This window comes from Bombina bombina, chromosome 6, assembly GCF_027579735.1.
Source record: "Bombina bombina isolate aBomBom1 chromosome 6, aBomBom1.pri, whole genome shotgun sequence".
Taxonomy (NCBI): domain Eukaryota; kingdom Metazoa; phylum Chordata; class Amphibia; order Anura; family Bombinatoridae; genus Bombina; species Bombina bombina.
Window position 1 is genome coordinate 856124100 of NC_069504.1, and position 5374 is coordinate 856129473.

At 42.2% G+C, this 5374-nt stretch overlaps 1 non-coding gene across 1 annotated transcript; it reads right to left on the reverse strand.

Annotated features, from left to right (window-relative positions):
* Positions 1 to 4934: 4934 nt before the first annotated feature.
* TRNAS-GCU (transfer RNA serine (anticodon GCU)) lies at positions 4935 to 5016 on the reverse strand. The gene has a single exon. It is a non-coding gene; the product is annotated as a tRNA-Ser (tRNA).
* Positions 5017 to 5374: the final 358 nt, after the last annotated feature.

Sequence of the window (5374 nt, forward strand, 5' to 3'; positions counted from 1 at the left end):
CCCTAATCTGCTGCCCCTAACATCGCTGCCACCTACCTACATTTATTAACCCCTAATCTGCCGCCCCCAACGTCGCTGCCACTATATTATATTTATTAACCCCTAAATCTAACCCTAACCCTAACACCCCCTAACGTAAATATAATTTAAATAAATCTATATACAAATTACTATCATTACCAAAATAATTCCTATTTAAAACTAAATACGTACCTATAAAATAAACCCTAAGCTAGCTACAATATAACTACTATTTACATTGTATCTAGCTTATGGTTTATTTTTATTTTACAGGCAAGTTTGTATTTATTTTAACTAGGTAGAATAGTTACTAAATAGTTATTAACTATTTACTAACTACCTAGCTAAAATAAATACAAATTGACCTGTAAAATAAAACCTAACCTAAGTTACACTAACACCTAACACTACACTACAATTAAATAAATTACCTAATTTGAGCAGGCGGACAGGAATCGCAACAATTCAACCCGATCGAGTACGATCGGGTTGATTGACACCCCCAGTCTGCAGGGTGCGGCGTTGAACCAGCAGCTCACAAGACGTATTGCTCTCCGCATTCAGCGAGGTTTGGCGGACCTGATCCGCACTGTCGGATCAGGTCCGCCAGACTTTGTTAAATAGAGGCCTTATAGTCTATATGATCAAGTGTCCATGTGGGGGTGTTTATATAGGGGAGTCCACTAGATCTGCCAAAGACCACATTATATACCATAAAAGTAACATTCGTACTGGTAATTTAAAAGCTCCACTAGCTAATCATTTTCTGAAAGCCGGTCATTCTATTAGCCAGCTTACATTTCAAATCATTGACCATATTGAAGTAACATGTAGAGGTGGGGATAGAGAGCTGTGTTTAAAGCAGAGAGAATCCTTTTGGATCTATGAATTAGGGTCCCTTGAGCCTAAAGGTTTAAATAGAGATTGTGACTTGTCTGTTTTTTTTATAGTCCCTGTCCTAGTCAGTAGGGTTATTTCTCTGCAGTATGAGTTGATTGGGCATTTAAATGGGGATTCTCCTCTCCAGGTCAGATTATTTATTCTGTTTAGTCTATTATAAATGACTTTGTAGTAAATATTTTGAAAAATTGTGTAACATTGTAAAAAATATTTTTATGTTAGCCATGAATGAGTTAAAGGGACACTGAACCCAAAAAAATTTCTTTCGTGATTCAGATAGAGCGTGCAAATTTAATCAATGTTTCTTCTTTCTCTTGCTATCTTTATATGAAAAAGAAGGCATCTAAGCTTTTTTTCTTGGCTCAGTACTCTGGACAGCAGTTTTTGATTGGTTGATGAATTTATCCACCAATCAGCAAGGACAACCTAGGTTGTTCACCAAAAATGGGCCGGCATCTAAACTTACATTCTTGTATTTCAAATAAAGATACCAAGAGAATAAAGAACATTTGATAATAGGAATAAATTAGAAAGTTGCTTAAAATGTCATGCTCTCTTTGAATCATAAAAGAAAAAATTTGGGTACAGTTTCCCTTTAATATATGAAATGACTAATAGCGCCAACTAGTGGTATGTTAGTATATAAGTCAGCAATGTTTGTTTGTTTGGCATGGCATGATTAAGGGATAACCTCCCGAAACGTTGCCGTATTTTCTGTCTATGTAACTTTGAATAAATGTTACTTGCTGTCACTCCCGTTGCCTACTACCATAATATCTCAAGGCACAAGCAAAGACTGCATAAGCTAAGTCTATGGGTCAGATATATTTGACCCGTACAATAAAGTCGCATCTCCTTAGACCTCAGTCTCAAAATATGTTGGTAAATGTTGAGAGGTGTGGAGGTAGCAACTATTTCTTGTCAAAAGCAAGGGAAGGCAAATGATATGAGCCTTGGGAAAAATATGCGGAAGTGCTTTGCATTAGCAGCCAGCAAAGAGCGCCCTTCTGTAAAGGCTCGCAATGGTGTACTCTTTTGCTGGAAATAGTAACAGGCACAGGATATGGAGGACTTTAAGGGGGTAATGTGGGCCGCTAGGGGAGACATAAGAAAAGAGTAAAATGCTAAAACATATTTCATTGATTTGTTCCAATTAATCTTTTGTTTTATTTAATTACATTTTTTTCAGATGTTTTTAGATGTTTCAAGGGAATAATTGCTCAGAGTTAAAATACTAAAAGCTCTATTTGAAGGGCAGTCCAATATTTTTTTTCCTAATGACAGATTTGCTTTCAGTTAAATTAAGTGTTATTAAACACTAGTGGAAAAGCCTGCCCAGAAGGCAGTCTATTGTGGTGACGGTACCACCGAACCATCCTGCCTTTTTCGGAAGGTCAGTCTATTGTGGTGACGAAACCACCCTGCCGCATCCAGGTGGATTTCGAAAAAGGCAGGGTGGTGAAAGAATCCATCCATGTGGATTCTTTCACCATCCCTTTTGCTCTCTCCCCCCCCCCTCTATTTTGCTCTCTCGCCCCCCTCGTATGCTCTCTACCCCCCTCTTTTGATCTCTCTCCCCCCTTCTTTTGCTCTCTCTCCCCCCTCTCTTTTGCATTCTTTCCCCCCTCTTATGCTCTCTCCCCCCTCTTTTGCTCTCTCTCCCCCTCTCTTTTTTCTCTCTCTCCCCCTCTCTTTTGCTCTCTCTCCCCCCCTCTCTTTTGCTCTCTCTCCCCCCTCTCTTTAGCTCTCTCTCCCCCCTCTCTTTTGCTCTCTCTCCCCCTTCTCTTATGCTCTCTCTCCCCTCTCTTTTGCTTTCCTTCTCCCCCTCTCTTTTGCTCTCCTCTTCCCCCCTCTCTTTTGCTCTCCCTCTCTTTTGCTCTCTCTCCCCCCTCTCATTTGCTCTCTCTCTCCCCTCTCTTTTGCTCTCTCTCTGCCCCTCTCTTTTGCTCTCTCTCCTCCCTCTCTTTTGCTCTCTCTCCCCCTCTCTTTTGCTCTCTCTCCCCCTCTCTTTTGCTTTCTCTCCCCCCTCTCATTTGCGCTCTCTCCCCTCTCATTTACTCTATCTCCCCCTCTCTTTTGCTCTCTCGCTCTCCACTTTTGCTCTCTCGCTCCCCTCTCTTTTGCTCTCTCTCTCTTCTGCTCTCTCTCTCCCCTCTCTTTTGCTCTCTCTCTCCCCCTTATTTTGCTCTCTCTCCCCCCTCTTTTGCTCTCACTCTCCCCCCTCTCTTTTGCTCTCCCTCTCTTTTGCTCTGTCTCCCCCCTCTCATTTGCTCTCTCCCATCTCATTTGCTCTCTCTCCCCTCTCTTTTGCTCTCTCTCTACCCTCTCTTTTGCTCTCTCTCCCCCCCTCTCTTTAGCTCTCTCTCCCCCTCTCTTTTGCTTTCCCTCTCCCCCTCTCTTTTGCTCTCCTTTTCCCCCCTCTCTTTTGCTCTCACTCTCCCCCCTCTCTTTTTGCTCTTTCTCTCTCCCCTCTCTTTTGCTCTCTCTCCCCTTTCTTTTGCTCTCTCTCTCTCCCCCTGTCCTTTTTTTTGTTTTTGTATTAGGGCACTCCCACTCCCTCCCCTTCCCTGCTGAGCTGCCCACCCGCCCACACCTCCTGCCGGCACCAGCAGAAGATTGTTACAGACGATGACACCCTCTCTTTAGCTCTCCCTCTCTTTTGCTCTCTCTACCCTCTTATTTGCTCTCTCTCTCCCCTCTCTTTTGCTCTCATTCTCCCCTCTCTTTTGATCTCTATCTCCCCTCTCTTTTGCTCCCTCTCTCCCCTCTCTTTTGCTCTGTCACTCCCCTCTTTTGCTCTCTCTCTCCCCTCTCTTTTGCTCTCTCTCTCCCCCTATTTTGCTCTCTCTCCCCACCTCATTTTGCTCTCCCTCTCCTCCCTCTCTTTTGCTCTCCCTCCCCTCTCTTTTGCTCTCCCTCTCCCCTCTCTTTTGCTCTCTCTCTCCCCTCTCTTTTGCTCTCTCTCTTCCCTCTCTTTTGCTCTCTCTCTCCCCCTGTCCTTTTTTTTGTTTTTGTATTAGGGCACTCCCACTCCCTTCCCTGCTGAGCCACCCACCCGCAACTCGCCAACACCTCCCGCCGGCACCAGAAGAAGATTGTTACAGATGGTGACACACGCAGTGTCACCGTCTGTAACGATCAGGCATCTGGTCTCATATGGAGGCGGAGCACCGATCCTGCTAAGGCTCCATATGCGGTAGATGCCTGAAGCTTGTTATGTTGCAGCTGAGAGTTGAAGCTCTTGAAGCTGTCTCGTGCTGAGGTGGCTGAGCGTGCATCCAACATGCCTTTGAGGATGCATGCGCAACTGCTGACGACGATGGACGCGTTACAAACACGATTATAGTTTAGATGTTCCATGGTTGTCCTCCTGTGAATCATCTGAATTAATAACGATGTAATATAAATTTCAAATATATTCTGCTTTGTGAAGAAAGCATGACGCCGACATGATTTGAACACGCAACCTGAAAGTATGAAAACAAAGGTGAAAAGATCAGATTTAAAGGGACAGTCTACTCCAGATTTTTATTGTTTAAAAAGATAGATAATATCTTTATTACCCATTCCCCAATTTTCCATAACCAACATTGTTATAGTAATATACTTTTTACCTCTGTGATTACCTTGTATCTAAGCCTCTGCAGACTGCCCATTTATTTCAGTTCTTTTTACAGACTTGCATTTTAGCCAAACAGTGCTGACTCCTAGGTAACTGCACAGGTGAGAGAACAATGGTATCTATATGGCACATATGAACTAACGCCCTCTAGCTGTGAAAAACTGTCAAATGCATTCAGATAAGAGGCGGCCTTAAAGGTCTTAGAAATTATCATATGAGCCTACCTAGGTTTAGCTTTCAACTAAGAATGCAAAGATAACAAAGCAAATTTGATGATAAAAGTAAATTGGAAAGTTGTTTAAAGATACATGTCCTGTCTGAATCATGAGCGTGATTGCAACTTGATTTTCATTTGGTCATGTTTTAAACACATATGCGCAAAACAAGCAAACGACGAGGATGGGATTCGAACCCACGCGTGCAGAGCACAATGGATTAGCAGTCCATCGCCTTAACCACTCGGCCACCTCGTCTCAATGTAAAAATGAAAAATGACATAAGGAAGAAAAACAATTCTCCTTTTTCTTTTAGAACATTTTACACTTTGAGTAAAAATTCTGTTTAGTTAGACTTTAGATTATCATGAGAACTGCACTTTCCACTATACATGTGCACATGCAAACAATATGGTTCATCCGAAATATTAGGTTCGTCATTTTTGGCTGATTTGGACATAAAATGTGTTCAATTGCATTAACACCAATGGGATGTCCACAAAACATTAATTTTAGCACAAAATTACACTGCTCTGAAATGCCAATGCTAACTGTGACACATATAGAGAATTCAAACAATAAATTAAAAGTAAAAGCATTTGATAATAACAGTAAT